This window comes from Onychomys torridus, chromosome 18 (assembly GCF_903995425.1).
Source record: "Onychomys torridus chromosome 18, mOncTor1.1, whole genome shotgun sequence".
NCBI classification, from domain to species: domain Eukaryota; kingdom Metazoa; phylum Chordata; class Mammalia; order Rodentia; family Cricetidae; genus Onychomys; species Onychomys torridus.
The window spans coordinates 18,719,968-18,740,638 of NC_050460.1; the positions used below are offsets into that span (position 1 = coordinate 18,719,968).

The window sequence follows — 20,671 nt, forward strand, 5'->3', positions numbered from 1 at the left end:
AACAAAATAAAGAGCAATACAGCATCACCAGAACCTAGCCCTTCTCCAACAGCTAGACCTGAACATCACAGAATGGAAGAAGAAGAAGAAAACAACCTTATAAGTAACATCATGAAGAGGCTAGAGCCTTATATAGAAGAAATCAAAAATAAAGTAGAGGAACAGACAAACAAAAAAATGGGAAGAATGCTATAAAAAACTAGAGGAAAGGACAATTAAAGCAGAAGAAAACAATAAATCCTTGAATGAAAATCATGAAAAAGCAAGGGAGACAATCCAAGACCTGAAGAGGGAAATAGAAAAAATGAAGAAGACACTAGCAGAAGGAATGTTGGAAATAGAAAATCTGAGTAAACAAACAGGAACTTCAGAGGGAAGTATAACCAACAGAATGCAAGAGATGGAAGAGAGGATCTCTGGTGTTGAAGATATGGTAGAAGAAATAGATTCATCAGTCAAAGAAAACACTAAAACCAACAAAGTCATGACCCAAAATGTCCAAGAAATTTGGGACACCATGAAAAGACCAAACCTATGAATAATAGGGATAGAGGAAGGAGAAGAATACCAACTCAAAGGCACAGAAAATATATTTAACAAGATCATAGAAGAAAACTTTGCCAACTTAAAGAAAGAAATGACTATTAAGATACAAGAAGCCTATAGAACACCAAACAGACTAGACCCCCCCCCAAAAAAGTCCCCTTGCCACATAATATTTAAACAACTAAATGTACAGAAGAAAGAGAGAATATTAAGGGCAGCAAAGGAAAAAGACCAAGTGACTTATAAAAGCAAACCCATCAGAATAACACCCAATTTCTTGATGGAGACTTTGAAAGCCAGAAGGACCTGGACAGATATAATGCAGACACTAAGAGACCATGGATGCCAGCCTAGACTAATATACCCAGCAAAACTTTCAATCATCATAGATGGAGTGAACAAGACCTTCCAAGACAAAACCAGATTTAAACAATACTTATCCACAAACCCAGCCCTACAGAAAGCACTAGAAGGAAAATTCCAACCTAAGGAAGGCAGATACACCCATGAAAACAAAGGCAATAGATAACACCACAGCAGTAAACCCCAAAGAAGAGAAGTACACACACACTACCACCAAAAAATAAAAAAAAACAGGAATGAACAATCATTGGTCATTAATATCCCTTAATATCAATGGACTTAATTCACCTATGAAAAGACACAGACTAACAGAATGGATACGAAAACAGGACCCATCTTTCTGCTGTATACAAGAAACACACCTCAAATTCAAAGACAGAAACCTCCTAAGAATAAAAGGCTGGGAAAAGACTTCCCAAACAAATGGTCTTAAGAAGCAAGCTGGTGTAGCCATCCTAATATCCAGCAAAATAGACTTCAAACTAAAATCAATCAAAAGAGATGATGAAGGACATTACATACTCATTGCAGGAAAGATCCACCAAGATGAAGTTTCAATTCTGAACATTTATGCCCCAAACACAAGGGCACCCACATATGTAAAAGAAACATTACTGAAACTTAAATCACATATAAAACCCCACACATTAAGAGTGGGAGACTTCAACACCCCACTTTCACCTCTGGACAAATTGGCCAAATTGAAACTTAACAGAGACATAATGGACTTAACTGATGTTATGGCACAAATGGACTTAATATCTACAGAACATTCCACCCAAACAAAAAAGAATATATCTTCTTCTCAGCACCCCATGGAACCTTCTCTAAAATCGACCACATACTTGGCCACAAAGCAAATCTCAACAGATACAAAACAATTGGAATAACCCACTGTGTTCTATCAGACCACCATGGTTTAAAGTTAGATTTCAACAACAGAAAAAACTACAGAAATCCTACAATCTCATGGAAACTGAACAATGCTCAACTGAATCACCAATGGGTTAAGGAAGAAATAAAGAAAGAAATTAAAGACTTCTTAGAGATCAATGAAAATGAATATACCACATACCCAAACTTATGGAATACTATGAAAGCAGTGCTCAGAGGGAAATTCATAGCACTGAATGCCCACACAAAGAAGCTGGAGAAATCTCACGCTAGTGACTTGACAGCACACCTGAAAGCCCTTGAACAGGAAGAAGCAAAGTCTCCCAGGAGGAACAGACGCCAGGAAATTATCAAATTGAGAGCTCAAATCAATAAAATAGAAATAAATAGAACAATACAAAGGATTAATGAAACAAAGAGTTGGTTCTTTGAGAAGATCAACAAGATAGACAAGCCCTTATACAAACTAACCAAAAGACAGAGGGAGAGCATCCAAATTAACAAACTCAGAAATGAAAAGGGGGACATAACAACAGACAATGAGGAAATCCAGAGAATCATCAGGTCATACTTCAAAAATCTCTACTGCACAAAACTGGAAAATCTAAAAGAAATGGATACCTTTCTGGATAGGTACCACATACCTAAGTTAAATCAAGACCAGATAAACCATTTAAATAGTCCAATAACCCCTAAGGAAATAGAATCAGTCATTAAAAGTCTCCCAACCAAAAAAAGCCCTGGACCTGATGGTTTCACTACAGAATTCTACCAGATCTTCAAAGAAGACTTAATACCAATACTCTTTAAATTGTTCCACACAATAGAAGCAGAAGGCATATTACCAAACTCCTTCTATGAGGCTACAATTACCCTGATTCCTAAAACAAACAAAGATGCAACAAAGAAAGAGAACTACAGACCAATCTCCCTTATGAACATTGATACAAAAATACTCAATAAAATTCTGGCAAGCAGACTCCAAGAACACATCAAAACAATTATCCACCATGATCAAGTAGGCTTCATCCCAGGGATGCAAGGGTGGTTCAACATACAAAAGTCTGTCAATGTAATACACCATATAAACAAACTCAAGGAAAAAAAAACCACATGATCATCTCACTAGATGCAGAAAAGGCATTTGACAAAATCCAACACCTCTTCATGATAAAGGTCTTGGTCTTGGAGCGATCAAGAATACAGGGAACATACCTAAACATAATAAAGGTAATCTACAGCAAGCCAACAGCCAACATAAAATTAAATGGAGAGAAACTCAAAGCAATACCACTAAAATCAGGAACAAGGCAAGGCTGTCCCCTCTCCCCCTACTTATTCAATATAGTACTTGAAGTCCTAGCCAGAGCTATAAGACAACATAAAGAGATTAAGGGGATACAAATTGGAAAAGAAGAAATCAAACTCTCCCTATTTGCAGATGACATGTTAGTATACATGAATGACCCCAAAAATCAACCAAGGAACTGATACAGCTAATAAAAACCTTCAGCAACATTGTAGGATACAAGATCAACTCAAAAAAATCAGTAGACCTTCTATATACGGTAGACAAACAGGCTGAGAAGGAAATCAGAGATACGTCACCCTTTACAATAGCCATAAATGTTATAAAATACCTTGGGGTTATTCTAACTAAGCATGTGAAGGACCTGTATGACAAGAACTTTAAGTCCCTGAAAAAAGAAATTGAAGAAGATGTCAGAAAATGGAAAGATCTCCCATGCTCATGGATAGGCAGGATTAACATAGTAAAAATGGCGATCTTACCAAAAGCAATCTACAGATTGAATGCAATTCCCATCAAATTACCAACACAATTCTTCACAGATCTGGAAAGAATCATACTCAATTTCATATGGAAAAACAAAAAACCCAGGATAGCCAAAAGAATCCTGTACGATAAAACAACCTCTGGAAGCATCACAATCCCCGACCTCAAGCTCTACTATAGAGCTACTGTAATAAAAACAGCTTGGTACTGGCATTAAAACCGACATGTGGACCCATGGAATCAAATTGAAGACCCTGACATTAACCCACACACCTATGAACATAGAATTTTTGACAAAGAAGCCAAAAATGTACAATGGAAAAAAGAAAGCATCTTCAACAAATGGTGCTGGCATAACTGGATGTCAATGTGTAGAAGGCTGCAAATAGATCCATATCTGTCACTGTGCACAAAACTTAAATCCAAGTGGATCAAAGACCTCAACATAAATCCAGCTACTCTGAACCTGATAGTAGAGAAAGTAGGAAGTACTTTTGAACGCATTGGCACCAGAGATCACTTTCTAAATATAACACCAGTAGCACAGACACTGAGAGAAACAATCCATCAATGGGACACGTTGAAACTGAGAAGCTTTTGTGGAGCAAAGGACATGGTCAACAAGACAAAGCGACAGCCTACAGAATGGGAAAAGGTCTTCACCAACCCCACATCTGACAGAGGGCTGATATCCAGAATATATAAAGAACTCAAGAAATTAGACATCAAAATGCCCAACAGTCCAATTAAGAAATGGGCTATAGAACTAAACAGAGAATTCTCCACATAGGAAGTTCAAATGGCTGAAAGACATTTAAGGAATTGCTCAACATCCCTAATTATCCAGGAAATGCAAATCAAAACGACTCTGAGATACCACCTTATACCTGTCAGAATGGCCAAGATCAAAAGCACAGAAGACAGCTTATGCTGGAGAGGATATGGAGCAAGGGGAACTCTCCTCCACTGCTGGTGGGAATGCAAGCTTGTACAGCCACTTTGGAAATCAATATGGTGCTTCCTTAGAAAATTGGGAATCCATCTCCCCCAAAACCCAGCTATAGCACTCTTGGGCATATACCCAAGGAATGCTCAATTATACCACAAGGGCATTTGCTCAGCTATGTTTGTATCAGCTTTGTTTGTAATAGCCAGAACCTGGAAACAACCTAGATGCCCTTCAACTGAAGAATGGATTGTAGATGTATCCGGCTTGTTAAATAAGAAACACAGAACCGATTGCAGAGTTAAAAACCAAGAGGTCAGAGCAAAAGCGGAAAACCTTACCCTTCATTGCTTCTGCCGTTCTTCCTCTCCGCAAGAGACCTACTTCTGTGCGTCCTGTCTATTTAAAGACTTTCTGTTCTGTTTTCTCATTGGTTGTAAACCCAGCCACATGACCTCCTTGTCACTGCCTGTTTGTACAGACCTCCAGGCCTTCTATGGTTGGTATTGAGATTAAAGGCGTGTCTGCCATGCTGGCTGTGTCCTTGAACACACAGAGATCCGCCTAGCTCTGCCTCCCAAGTGCTGAGATTAAAGGCGTGCCCCACTACTGCTCAGCTTCTGCTCTGGCTTGCTCTGACCTCAAGGCAACTTTATTGACATACAAATAAAATCACATTTCAATACAAATAAAATATCACTATAATGGATAAAGAAAATATGGTACATATACACAATGGAGTACTACTCAGCAGAGAAAAACAATGGCATCCTGAGGTTTTCAGGCAAATGGATGGATCTAGAAAAAATCATCCTGAGTGAGGAAACCCAGACTCAGAAGGACAAACACGGTATGTACTCACTCATAGATGGATACTAGATGTAAAACAAAGATGACTAGACTGCTACACAACTCCAGGGGGTCTACCTAGAAAACGGGACCCTAGGAAAGACCTAAGGATCACCCAATGACAGAGAAATGGATGAGATCTTCATGAACAACCTGGATGACAGTGGGAGTAATGAAGGGCAAGATTTGAGGGAAAGAAAGCTTAGGGGATCAGGATGTCCCAGCTGGATCAAGAACAGAAAGGGAGAATGAGGAATAACAGACCATGATAAATGAAGACCACATGAGACCAGGAATAGGCAGAGTGCTCGAGAGGTCCCCAGAAATCCACAATGATATATCCTCTGTAGTCTGCTGGCAATGGTCGAGAGAAAGTCTGATCTGACCTAGTCTGGTGATCAGATGGCCACACACCCTAACAGTCGTCTTGGAACTCTCATCCAGTAACTGATGGAAGCAGACGCAGAGATCCTCAGCCAAGCCCAAGGTGGAGCTCCAGGTGTCCAACTGTCGAGAAAGAGGAGGGTCTGCAAGAGTGTGAATTGTTGAATCCAAGATTGCAAAAAACACAGGGACAAATAGCCAAATGAATGGAAGCACATGAATTATGAACCAAAGGCTGTGAAGCCCCCAGCTGGATCAGGCCCTCTGGATAAGTGAGACCATTGAATAGCTTGATGTGTTTGGGAGGCATCCACTCTGTGGGACCAGGATCTGTCCTTAGTCCATGAGCTGGCTGTTTGAAACCTTGGGCTTACACAGGGACACTTTGCTCAGGAAGGAGGTGACAGGACCTGCCTGTACTGAATCTACCAGGTTTAAATGAATCCCCAGGGGTGCCTTGATCCTGGAGGACCTGGGAATGGAGGGGAGGGGCTCGGGGGAAGGTGGGGGTGGGAGCGGGAGGGGAGGACAGGGGAACCCATGGCTGATGTATAAAATTGAATAAAAAAGAAAAATAAGAAAAAAAAGAATGTAGTTAGGGATTATGCTGATTTAGTAAATTGGCCATTGTAGATTTTCAAAAAAAAAAAAAAAAAAGAAAGAAAAAAAAAGAAAAGAAATAGTTCAATATTTCTTAGAGAATGCAAAGGAGAGATTCTAGCTGATAGGCTAGTGTGATAGTCCAGTCTTTCTAAATTCAGAAGGTGGAACTATGGGTGAAATGAAAAATGAATAATATACAATAGATTCAATTAGCTGAGTTATTAAATATAGAAATGAGAGATAATATGAACTAGAAGATTATTCCACAATTCCTAGCTAAAAAGACAGAGAAACTCTAGAGGCTATAATAAACATGGGAAGAACAGAAGAAAAAGAACATGAATTCTGTTTCAGTCTTCTGGACCCATTAGGCAGTTGATCACCATTAACAGATGGTTAGCAGACAGTAGTGTATTCAAAGCCTAAGCTTTCAGAAAGGCTATAGACATTAAGGGCATGCAGTGGAATGTACAGAGTGGAGGATATTGAAGAGATACTGAAGAGAAGCATAACAATTACTAGACCGGTACTGCTTCTACATAAAAAACAAAGGACTGGGGAGAAGGAAGCAAGAAGATGGGAGAAGCAAGCAGATGGCGTGCTTCAAGAACATGCAATGTCACAGAATACCAGAAAGCGGGATTGTATAAGTTTGAGTCCAAACTGAAGAAGGGCCATGGAACCCTCATCATGGCGACCGCCACAAATGCAGCTTCTCTAGATGATGGAACAGAATGCAGAAGAGCCATGGAGGAGGGCGAAGATGGTGAGGGTGTCTGCTCCCTGAAGTGACAGTTGTAACAGGCGTGGGCAGAGTTGCTATAAGTTCTGTGACTCATCACCCCCACCATCTTATAACTGAAGCTTCTACTGCTCAGAGCTACTATTGCTTCTTTAAGTGGGCGGTGGTGGAGCATGCCTGTAATCCCAGCACTCGGGAGGCAGAGGCAGGTGGATCTCTGTGAGTTCGAGGCCAGCTGGGCTACAGAGTGAGTTCCAGTACAGGCTCCAAAGCTACAGAGAAACCTTGTCTCGAAAAACCAAAAAAAAGAAGTTAGTAATGTAATCTATGGGGTTGGAGATAGAGCTTAATGGCAGGTCATTTGCTAATGCGCCCCATGTCCTGAGATCATTGCTGGCAACACACACACACACACACACACACACACACACACACACACACACACACACACACAAGTATAGTTTTGAGATTGGGCTGGGGAAATAGTTTGAGAGTTCATCTTTACTCTCTTTTAAAGTATGTCACAGTTCTTATGAATCATCTGTTCTGTGTTTTGTTTTGCTTTTCTTCCTAAAAATATAAACCAAGAAGATCTTAAAAGATCCCTTCCGAAAAGACACAGACTATCACTAGATCTAATAAAAATTGTATATGCTTACTGCTCTAGGCTTTGGTCAGGGTCCGACTATGACCCTTCACACTTGATGTCATTATTTCCCATGTGGTTTTCTCCTCCTGTCAACAAAGCTCATGGGCATTGTTTAGTGCAGCAAAGGGAAGACTGACATGTCTCTCCACCCTTGCAGTGAAGTACGTTTTATTGTGTTATCCACTATTTATGACCAAGGAGATCAATGGATTTTAGGTCATGACGGTGAAGGCTCATGGCTCTTTTTAGCTGGTGACATTTCCATCTTGGTGAATTTATTGCATTAAATTTATCACTGAAGACTTGTGTGTTTTGATTTGGCAATAGTCGATTATGTCATTTTAAAGATAGCCTCTAAAGCAGTTTGGAGAAGATAATTAAAATCCAATTAAATGGAGGGCTTTAGTGGAGATCAAATATATTAACTAAATAAAATATCTGGGGTCATTTCACTCTGCTAGTGACTTCCTGGGAATTAGAGTTGATGAATTTCTGCTAATGAGGTGAGTCCTTCCCCAGGGAAGCCATAGGAAACTCAGGGAAAACCTTAGAGGAGCCAAAGGAGGTGGGGACAGACTTGGCTCCCAGTAAGCACACACAAGGCAACTCCTGCAGAAAAACAAAGGAGTCTATGTGAAACCTCTTCAGATACGTTACCTGTGTGTTTTTTATATTCTATGTACATGTTAGTATCTTCCTGCTAAAACTTGAGCTGCCGGAGGAAGGGATCTTTGCTTTGATTCCACCATGTCCCAAGCACCCACAACAGTATCTGGTACACTGTCTCACGATTGTTTGTTACACGAGTGAGTGATTTTTCTAAGAACTCTCATTTTCTGAAGTTTTGCATTTCCTACCCAGGAAACCTCTCTTTAGAGCTTCCTCCTGTTCTTGCCATTTTTTTCCCTCCTCAGAACACCTCCCTCTGCCCCCAGGCCATGCATTTGTAATGTATCTCCCTGACTTCCAGAGATAGTGGTTCATTTTCTGCTCCACTGCTTAGAGAAGGAGGTCTTCCATGCACCCATCCTCCCCTCGGGAAGTGAGCAGCAGAAAATGTGCATATAGTCCTCTTGGTCTTAGTTTTTTATTCTTCATCCAATTTTGTACATTGTCTCAGGATTTACTCAAACTTTGTGGATAATGTCCATCTGATCTCCCTCTTTACAAAACAGTTACCATGGCTACAGTCTTGTTCTGAAAGAGGTAAGAAGTGAAGCCATACATTTAATATCCCATGACTTGTCCCCAAAACATTGCTTGGTAGATTCCTAATGGCCCCAGAGTAGCACAGCAGACATGCCAGAGGAAAGGAACTTCACTTTTTTGTATACAGAAAGAGTCCTGTTGGTGGCTATAGAGACGACTACCTAGATCTCCTTTGAAGAGACCCAGCATGGGGACAGGGTTGGGTCCAGTTCTTTCAAGTCTATTGTGCTTCTCCTGAGCTTCTTCCAGGCAAGAATGGAGCATACAGAGATCTTAGAGCTTCCTTATCCCACTCAAAGTGGACCCCCTAACACTTCTGGATCTGCAGGTTCAACTTGTACCTCCTGTTTCTGCCTCCATTATGCCTCATGGGGCTCTCCCCATAAATCTCTTCCATATAAAATCCCATTTTGTCATTAGCTTCGTGGAGAACTTGAACGGACACCTCGACCAGTTGACTGCCTTACAGAATCATCAGTGAGAGGCACTAAAGGAAGATACTGTAGATGAAGGTGTCACTTTCTAAAAGCCTTATTGCAAACACTGCACCTCCAAATGCAGTCAAATGCAGGTTCTAGTCACATAATGGGTCAGTGGAGGAGACTCATATGTTCACAGGGACAGGTTGTCTTAAACTCTTTGTTAAGTGTAAATCAGTTTGTGAATTTCTACAAAGATGTTAGCCTTTCATCTCATTGCCTTCATCTGCTAAATTATCAACAATGGTGGCTAATATGTCAATTAACATGTTGGATCTCAAATGACAGTAATATGAATCTGCATAAAATAACACATTTTACACAATAATGATTATGGCTTCATTTTCCATCCCAAACTCAGTAAGTACTTGTCACCTTCGAAGTTCTGCAAAAGAAGCCTGTGGTGTAAAGATAATGAGTATCTTCATCTAGTGGTGGGCATAAAGAGAAGCTATACCCCTACAGAAGGACTCACTAAAATGGGCGAATTAAGTAACTGAGAAATCAGTAGGTAAAACTTTCAGACTAGGTACTAACCCTTGGTGGAAGATGCTTCCCTTTTCAGCGTAGAAAGTGCTCTGAGCTAATCCCTGGGGATTTGGCCAGAAGGCACCTCCAGCAGCTGTTCTCAAGGAGAAGGCTTATGTCAGCACCATTTATATCAAGTACACCCAGAACGTTGTGTCAGCAGCATAACGGCGGGCATGTCAGCATCTCTATTTTACACCCCCTAAAATGTATACACTTTAATTAGACTAAAGCCTGGGAATGGTTTGTTGATAGCTCAACATGGAAGTAATGACTTCCTAAGGGAGTCATCCCTCCCCACCCTGGGGAGTCATCTACTATTTGTCTTTGAAAAGCCAATCCCTCATGGTGTGTTCCCTCTAGGAGACTACTCTCAAAAAGCAATAGCTTTACCCCAGGAATCTAGTGGAATATTTACGGTGAACTGGGATCAATAATTTGTCTGGACACCTGCAGACTTCTGTATTCTGCAAGTACCTACTGCAGCCACATGCTCTATGTTCTTCCTCGGGCAGGTCGTCTTGTGTCCCTGCTCCACTTAAATGGGGGAGAGAACAGTTCCACAGAGAGAGTTCGTTGAATGACAGACTGCCTACAATCCAGAGGAGGCTTGAGGAGGCCTCTGAGGGAACAGCAAGTTTCTCTGAAGGCAGAGATCAGTGAGCCCCCAAAAGCTTAAGAACATTTTCAGAACTCTCTCATTTCCCACCGCAGAATGTTGAGTCTGTTTGGACCATTCTTTGGTTAAAAAAAATATATTTTCCTTGCCAAGCTTCAGCAGCGCATATACTAAAATTAAAACGATACAGAGAATATTAGTACAGCCCTGCACAAGGATGATACGCAAATTGGTGAAGCGTTCCATATTTTTAAACAGCTGAAACTGTTGTATCTTTGTATTTATTACTTGATGTAGTAAAGCTTTTATTCATTAACAACAAAAAAAAATCTACCTTTATCATCGCTCTCGGTGCCTCATTAGGCTGAATGATGGTTTCAAGAGAGAACAGCCCAAGTTAATTTTTGAAAACCTCAAAAGATTAGGTTGTGTAGGGACAACAGTGTGTATGTGAGAGAATTATATCCAGTTAGGTTTGGAAGATAAAGAATCGTTTGAAGCCCTTTCTGCAGGGAGCAGGATGCTAGGAAGAAACATTAGAGAAGAGTTAAAACTGAACTAAGACTTTTGAAGTAGAAATCGGAGATTTCTTTATGATGATGATGACGACCAGACACTAACTTTTAACCAAACAGAATTGGTGCCTCCACAGAAGTTCCTCTCTGACCAGTAACTGAGTTCCTTACATCTCAGTATCTCCTCAGAACCTCCTTTTGCTGAAAGGAGCATACTTTATATCATGAAACAAAATGCATGTTCTGGAATGCATTCGTAGATGTGCATGTATACACACAACACACACAGCCGGGGGAAGGGAGGGAGAGAAGAGAGACTTTTAGAGCACACTTTTTCTTCTTTTCTTTTATTATATCTTCATACAGGGTTTCTATGTGTATCCCAAACTGGTCCTGTGGGGGTTTCTTCTTTCTTTGTGGTCTAGTTGGCTACCAGGCCACAAGGGCAGAAAAGGCAGAAGCGATAAGCAGGGCCTCGTCCTGCCTGTGGTATGATGGACATAGCCTTCCAGGACTCTGCTTCAGTATTGCAGCTCAACTTTACTCAAGGGTGAGGGCAGTGTCTGGGGCACAACCTAATCTGCATTAAACAGCACACACCTATCATAAGATTCCTAGTACAAGTCTTAGTTATCATATGTGGAAACACGGGTCTATCATAAAGTCTAATTACCATATGGGTAGCAGGGGGAAAGCTTCCACAGGGAACTGTGTTAAGGGTCATACTTGAGATAAGTCAGGCATCTAGAGACATTCTCCAAATAAGGTCAGAGAGAGAGCAGGGAGCCTCCACTGCTGGGAAGGAGTCCTCTATGTTCCACCAAGCTCAGAGAGAGCTGCCAGGCCACTGTAGACAGCAACCTCTGACCAGTAGGGCCTGCCAACAGCCCAGACCTTTATATTCTCCTGCCTCAGCCTACTTGGTGCTAGGATTACGGGTTTGCATCATTATGCCTCATTGAAGTACTCTTGTTTGTTGCAGTAACATTATAAGGAAAATGTAGAAAATGGTCACTATAGTGATTTTTGCCAAGTCAGACTTCTCAACTGTTAATTGCAAAGTCTTCACATCAGGGTCTTGACAGAGACCCAAAAAGAATAATGCAATGTTTAGTGTGGGACCAGTATTCCCAAGCAATAGCTCTCATAATCCCACTAGCTCTTACAAAAATAAAATAAAAGGTATTTTCTTTACTGCTCCCAGTATCTTTTCCATGTTTTAAAGATACACTTTCAGAGACATCTTTCTGGAATAGCCATGGTTCTGGATAGGAGACCTGGGCAGGATATATTTGGTGTCATGTGTTTCTTTGTTAACACAGAAAAATAAATTTTACTTGAACTGCATCTTTTTGAAGGCTCACAAATTGCTTTACAGTTGTCACTACAGAGCCACTCTTCAATCACTTTGAAGAATTATAAAGGACACACACACACACAAAAAAAAAATCTCTGAAGATGAAATAAGGGAAATGCTTCTCCTTCCTAATAAAAAGGAAAAAGGAAATTACAGACTGCTGGCTGACTATGAGCTCCAGAGCCAAGGATCCAACAAGCCACTTCAGTGCCCAACAGGGAGTCTTCCTTTTCAGAGAGTGATGAAGGGACTTGTTACATTTTGAAGCAATTTGTAACACCAATAGGGTTCTAAGTCTATTGCCCTGAATAAGTATCATGGTGCTGTAAGACCTGGGTCTAGCCAGTTTTTTTCCAGAAACTCCCCATGCAATTCTGAGTAATCATACTTTCATTTGTTGGATTCTTAGACTTATTACTTGTCATTGTTCCTTGAAATCTGAGAAGCTCAAAATTGAGGATCAAATTCCCAAAGATATTTGTACCTATAGTCAACGCCACTTAAGAGTAGCACTTTGTCTCATGGGGATGTCCACCTGTTGGATCTGTGTTTTGAGAAGGCTGTTGAAATGGAAATGTTCATATCTGGGTTATAAAATCCTATTTTCTTATCTTCCTTGTCCATAACTGATGACTGTAGGTCTAGATAATGCATTCAAACTTAGTTGATCAAATTCTCTCCAGGACATCAAATGAAAAGATGGAAGGCTCTTTTCCAGGTTTTGTGGCTTGAGCAGCCATTGACAGCAAAGCCTCTCACGACACTCTGTACTAGACAAGTGCTGGAAGGCCTGCACAGGAACCAGAGCAAGTGCCACAAGTTTCTGGAAATGGTGGCATTGCAGGTCAGCCTGAAGAGCTATGACCCACAGAAGGACAAACATTTCTGGAGCACCATCAGGTTTAAGTGCACTTCTTACCTCAAGTTCTCTGTGTTCTGGGGACCACCAGCACTGTGAGGAAGCAAAGGCCATGGATATCCCCTACATGGACATTGAAGTGCTGAAGAAAGCTTAATAAGAACAAGAAGTTGTCAAAAAGCTGGCCAAGAAGTATGCTGCCTCTGAGTCTCTAATCAAGCAAATCCCAGACCTGAGCAAGGCTTGAAAGTTCTCTTCCCTCTTGACACACAATGAAAACATGGTGGCCAAAGTTGATGAGGTGAAGTCCATGATCAAGGTCCAGATGAAGAAGGTGCCGTGTCTGACCATTGCTGTTGGGCACATGAAGATGACTGATGATTATCTGGCTGCCAGTTTCTTGGTGTCTTGCTCAAGAAGAACTAGCACAATGGGCAAGCCTCAGCATCTGTACTAGGATAATACCCCAATAAACCTTAGTGCTACCATCACCTTGGTCTGCCTGTGATTGGGGGTAGTGTGTTTGTGAGCTCAATTATAGCCTTGGTAAAGAAAAAGAGAAAAAAAGAAGGAAAGAAGAAAGGGAGGAAGGAAGGAAGGAAGGAAGGAAGGAAGGAAGGAAGGAAGAAAGAAAGGAACCTAAAGATGGGGTATTGTCAATCTAGAGACACCAAAAGAGAATTTTTACATTGTTAAAGAATAAAATGGAAGGGATGAGTGAATAGTGCTCTTATCACTCCATGATAGATACTTCTCCTTGCAGTTCCTAGGACTACCAAGAGCCCTGGATAGGGACCTGTTTCCAATTTCTTCTCTTTGAGATAGTCTACTCTATAACCCTACACTACTACCTAAAGTCAATCAGATGCCTCAAAACCTGTAAGTCTCAGGCTTATGGTATCATATTAGGGTCCTGTGACCAGACTCTGATTTCACAAAGTGACCAGATGAGGGAGTTACTTTTGCTAACTAACTTTATATTTCTTCTATGTGATTGTGTGAGATTGGGTTATCAGAACAGTGACAACACACTAATACAGGAGCTCTACATACCCTATGGATCCTCGTCTAACAATGTTACTAGTGGTAATAAGATAAGCTTGCATTGTGAAATGAAACTCTTTATATAACTAATATAAGTATTATATAAATACTTGTATATATACATAACATATAATAATATATAATATGGACATCTCATAAACATCTATGTTATAAACTTAAAGGTATTAAATTCACATTTGATAAATTATTTACTAGAGGTCACAATAAAAAATACTTCCTTCAGGATTGTAGGAGCCAGAGAGGTCAAGGGCACCACAAGGACACCACCCACAGAATCAACTAAGCAGGGCTCATAGGGGCTCACCAAGACTGAAGCAACAATCACGGAGCATGCACTAGGTCCTCTACATATACCTTATGGTCCTTTTTGTCCAACCTTGATATGAGCGTTTGTGTCTAGTCTTATCGGAGCTTGTTATGCCATGTTCGGTTGATATCCCTGGGAGGCCTGCTCTTTTTTTTCTGAAGGGAAACAGAGAAGAAGTGGATCTGAGGAAGAGGGAAGATGGGGGAGAAGGGACTGGGAGGAGAGGAGGAAGGAGAAAATACAGTCAGGGTTTAATATATGAGAGAACATCAACAAAAGAACACCTCCTTTATAAACCACTACATATACTTAAAAACAGATGAATTAACACCAAAACCAGTATTGGAAAATGGCAGCGCCAATATACAATTCCTCACTCAACATTAATGTTGCATTACTTCAATGAGAGTTATAACTTCAAACTTGTAGGACTAAAGGAAAACACATCTATAACAAAAATGTTTCTCTGTGATTCGGTTTATGTCATTTGGGGATACAACATGAGACAGCAGAATAGATACATACTGGGCTGAATCAGAAACTCTCAGCTTGAAGTAGATAAGTCATGCTGAGGACAGGTGTGCAACTGGGCTGCATCTCTTAAGCCCAGCCAAGCACGTTGTCATGTTAGGCCCGCCTTGGCTGTCTGAGCCTAAATCTTAATGCTACATCTCCAAGAGTGACTTTCACATCTCATCATTTCTACCTCATCTACAATTTTGCATTGACTTTCTTATTTTGTTGCATGTGAATGATCAATAACTAATCCTATAATTTTAAAACTTAAATAAAGGCTTTCACCCCATAGGAAGAGCAAGATTAATTGAGGAAAAAAAAACTAAAAATAAACATTGCAAACAAATTTTATGTATGCATGACCCTTGCGCATGCCAAGTATATTTTCAAATCTTCTTTAATCCACCCAGTCAATCGTGTTAAGCCAACACATCCTGTCAGTGCCTGGTCAAGCCCAAAGAATCAAATTGCATGATTTGGGCTAAAAGGAAAGTTTTCATGCTGGAAAAATTGTCAACTGTGTCATGATTTTTTCCTACCAGTTTATGGGAGCTCATTAAAGCAGCATCCATCCCCTTAAAACCCACCTACAATTTACTGTCAATACATCATCCTCAATTAAAGGTTACTCTTCCTAATGATGTTTATCAACATACTCTCCTTTTTTTTCTTTTAAAAGAGTGAAGTGAGAAAATAAGGGTGTGAGAGAATAAGCTTGTTCATCACATTTTATCACTTTTCCTGCTATTTTTTTCCCTCTGAGACACTACAGCCTTTTTATGTCCATGCTGGCTGTGCATGTTTGTGACATCTATCACTGAGAGCCATACCTGCCAGGACAAAAACACAGAGGAGGGAGAGTCATTGCTGGCCAAATCCCTTTAGACTATGTCAAAATGAGTGATGGCAACGGGAGCTTGCAGAAGAGCCGCAGAACCTGTGGGGTGCTAGGATGCTTTGTCTACATCAGAATCTGCAAATCTCCTGTAGTGGGTATTTTCTGTAACCATTTTTCATATTTAGCATAAGTCACAATTTCATTTTCAGGGTTAAATCATTCAACATCCTAAGCTCCTCAACTAAGGACATTTTTTTGGTGTTTTATTATGGGATCTGATGGGCAAACAATGATTTGGTGTTTACTTCTAAGGTCACTCAATGCCTTGGGACAGGATAACAGCTTTACCTGAAAACACTACAAAGAATGGAAAAAATGCAAGCATTGTCTGGTCATTGCCAGTGGCTTTTCTCAGAAAGGAGAATTGTTGGGTTCTCTGTTCCATTTATTTTAAAATTCTCTGAGGTCCTGCATGATTTTTTTTCACTTCCCGCTGTTGCTCAGTTGTAGTTCTTTAAAATACACACACCTTTAATCCCAGCACTTGGGAGGCAGAGGCAGACAGATCTCTGTGAGTTTGAGGCCAGCCTGGACTACCAAGTGAGTTCCAGGAAATGCTCAAAGCTACACAGAAAAAACTCTGTCTCTAAAAACCAAACACACACACACACACACACACACACACACACACACACACACACACACACACACAGGGGTTGGGGGAGGAACACATGAGATGTTACTGTTACTTTTCATTCATCCTCATATGCCCTATCCAGGTACACATGAGTGGGGAGGCTCACATGGGGGGCAGAACATTTGGCCACAGTTTAACATTTAGAACTACTTCAATGCTGAGATGCTGGCATTATCTTCAAACACTATGTATTCATAAAGTCACATAAATATTATCACAGGGTGTTCATCATTCATGCAATTTTCAATGAGCCCTATTGCTTAGGTGGCTTTTGTATAAGGCTCTCGGTGACCTGTGAGTAGCATCTGGTGTGTATGAATGGTCTTGATCTAAACATTTACAATACACAGAGATTTTCAAGAACTTTGTGTTTTCTTTGGTGTTTAACATCTGGAACCCTGGACAACTGGAAGTGGCTCAGAATCTGAACTGTTGTATTACCAGAACCTTCTACCCTTGGCTGTCCTAAGGTCCAATTTGGCTCCTTCTCCTTTGCTCCCATGTCTTTACCGCAGCCCACTACACTGTGGTTTACGTTCTTATATGGAGGCATCTGCTTCTCACAAACTGTCTCAAAGACCAGCTGACACCTAGGTCACAGTGACCACGGTGGCTACCCATCACTGTTCAGAGCATCTGCCAACTTCACTTACCCCTTTGAGATGTTTGCTCCTCAACCTTACTGCCTCAGTCCTACATTTTATTGCCAATTTTACCAGTTGTCGTGAGTACACAATTCTATTAAATCTGAAAGTGAGTGTGACAGAAATGAAAGTTTGATTCTTGCCAAATGTGTCCTGAAAGCTTTGGGAAAACCTCATAATAGGAAATCATAACACCAAATAAAGATGACCAAACAAGTCCGTCAAACGGATCACAGGCAATGCCACTATATTCGGCTAAGGAAACAATCGTAAACATCTAGAAAGGATCTCCATGAGGGTTGGTTGCGAGCGCCTTTATATCTTGGCTCCATCCTTAAGAAATCATAGCTAGAAAGTGCGTGATCAGATGGTTTTCCAAACAAAAGGAAAAGTCTTGTTTCTCATTAAAAGGTTAGCAAGCTAAAAGTATAAATGTCTATGAACACTCTTTGTTAAACTTTTCATAACTGACTTTTAAAACATAAACTAACACATTCTTGATAAAAGAACTTCTTACAAGCTTTGTCTGGGTCCCTAACTTCCCCACCATCCCATTACTTTTCATTGCTATGGTAAAATACTAACAAAACCAATATGGGGAGGAAGAGGCTGACTTGATATGATTTACAGGTTACAGTCCATCATTCAGAGAGGCTGAGGCAGGGACACGAGGGAGGAATCTGGAAGCAGAGACTAAAGCAGAGGCCACGGGAAAACTCTGCTTGCAGGCTTGCTCTCCATGCTTGTTCAGATCATCTTCTTATCAAGCCTGGGGCCACCTGCCCAGAGATGGCAACATCCATGATGGCCTGGACCTTCCTCTATCAACAATAAATCTAGAAAACACCACACAGTCGTGCCCACAGGCCAATCTGGTGGAGGAAATTCAGAACCTCAGTTCTTTCTTCTCAAGGGCCTCAAAGTTTGTGTTAACTTGACAAGAGCTAACCCACATTCTCACTAAGAGCAGTTTAAAGAAACCCCAAGCCAAAGAAGGGACGTGACAGCTCCTTGGTGCTAAGGCACTGGTAAAAGCCATGAGATACCTATGGTCATGATTTACCTAATAAAAGACACTGAGTGGTGAAGACAAGTCCTGTGGATTCGGGTCCCTCCATGTCACTCCTAAAGGTATGGCCCACACATTTCATTCTAGGGTTGGCTACACCCAACAGCTTACTTCCTTTTTGCTTAAGTACCTACAAGTTGAGTTTCTAACACATTTAACAATAAAATAAATGTTTATATATAATAATATACTAAATTTTTGGACATCTCCTTGTATTAGGCTCTGAGGACAGAAGAGTGAATAAACAAGACCATAGCCCAGACCTTTCTAAGACTTACAGCCTAGTTCCCCAATGGCTGAGAGGTACTGCAAATGGGAATTTTATATTTGCATCACAGTAACTTTTGTATTATAATTCATTCATGATGCATTAATAATGTCTGGCAGATCTAACATGGGCATTAAAGGTTAGAGTACTTCCAAGCCATAACCCTTCAATGAAATGCCAGTGAGAATATGCCCTCCAAGTGATACTCCTTTGTCATTGTCAAAGTCAGAATTTGAAAGCGAAGCTCGAGTCTCACTAAGCAAAGGCATTTCTTCTGAGAGCTGCTGACTCACGCCAGATGTTTACCTTGTAGGTCACAGTGCTTAGAAATGTCTCGTGAATGGTGTGCTTCCAATAATGACACAGGAACAGGTGAGAAGTATTACTTTATTCATAAACTAGACCAGAGGTTTGATTTACCTCTAAAACCTTATGTTCATTTGCATTATAGAATCCATTCTCAAACAGGAGAGAGGAGGATGAATTTTTTCCATGCTAATGATCCAGGAATGGAGCACTCCCTGGGATGCTCTCAGGAAAGGGCTTCTTGTACAAATCAATATTGCCAGTCAAGTGTTTCTTCCACTGGGGATATCAAGGCTAAAACTCACTGGGCAGGGAAATTCAGGACTGGACCCCAGTATCTTTAATTTTTATGTAGGTTTTGTTTGAAGTCATTTACAATAAAAGGCAAAATGAAGTCTAATTTTCAAGCAAAAAAAAAAAAAAGAGAAGAGGAAATTTTAGGATGTAGTTATTAAATGGCCCAGGAGAAATAAACTCACATCAAACGAAGCTGAGTCTGTTATTTCTGAAAAGCCTTTCCTTCCTCTGTTCCTTAAAGAGCAATCACACTGATCTAGAGGGAATTTTATTTTTATCCTTTCTGGCTTAACTTCTGTTTATTGCAAAGGAGGTTAATATCTTGCCTAAACTTGGGTTTCGTAACAAAGCATTAGGACCTGACAACTAACATCTTATTGAAATACCTGGGATGAGACAAAACATCATTGGCTTGCCCTTCCTCCTATAAACCTCAGTTTTCAAAAGCTCTCCATGCCAATTACCTCCCATAACAAAGCAGGTCACACCGGCCTCCTGATGACACTGAGAGGGTCATATCATCAATCAGGGCCTTGCTTACACTTCACAGTCAAATCTAATTTCTGGTAGTTACTCCTGAGAGTTAGGCTGCCTTAATCAATTGAATTCCTGAAGAAAATGAGGACCTCAGAAGTAAACGTGAATTTATTAAAAACAACCTTGCAATCAAAATTTCCCACAGCTACAGGGCTTGCTAATGCCATTCACTCAATATGTGCTACTCAGCAGTTTTAAAGATGTATTTTCTAGACTGTACTGGGGTCTCTTCCCATTAGAGGAAAAATGTTGAATGGAATGCAATTCATACAATATTAATCTCTTGCTCTACTTTACAGCTTAGTAATAAAGTTATTTATGCTGCCAGAGGCATTTCATGACATTAACGGTGGAAGAGCAGTAGACAGGTAGACCAAGTCTGCGATGGTGACAAAGGGCGGAATGGCAGCATCTCTCCGCAAGGCTACAGAACAGGGCTGTGAGCAAGAGGAATGACCCTGGAATGAATTCTTCATACAATACACACAAGAGTAATTGATGCCTAAATCAATCTCTGTCCTATCTCCTGGAACAAATGAATAGCAGAAATTGTCAATTAGATGAATGTAGTCTAGATGTAGGTCAACTAGCTGCCAATCACAAATCTATCTTTTTTTCCAGATCAAATATATCCTTTCAGATCTAATTATGTATTCTGCATCTAACTCTCCACATATTAGCACAAGCTATACTCTCAACCATACTATGTTTATTCACACGAACATATTTTTATCTGATTATGCAATTTTATAAACTTTTATCTGTTCTATTTTATTTTTTCCTATATTCA

General features: G+C 40.5%; 1 non-coding gene and 1 pseudogene across 1 annotated transcript; both read left to right on the forward strand.

Annotated features, from left to right (window-relative positions):
- Positions 1-6,956: 6,956 nt before the first annotated feature.
- Positions 6,957-13,794, forward strand: LOC118569860 (annotated as a pseudogene).
- On the forward strand, positions 10,757-10,858 carry LOC118570132. The gene has a single exon (XR_004943130.1). It is a non-coding gene; the product is annotated as a U6 spliceosomal RNA (small nuclear RNA).
- Positions 13,795-20,671: the final 6,877 nt, after the last annotated feature.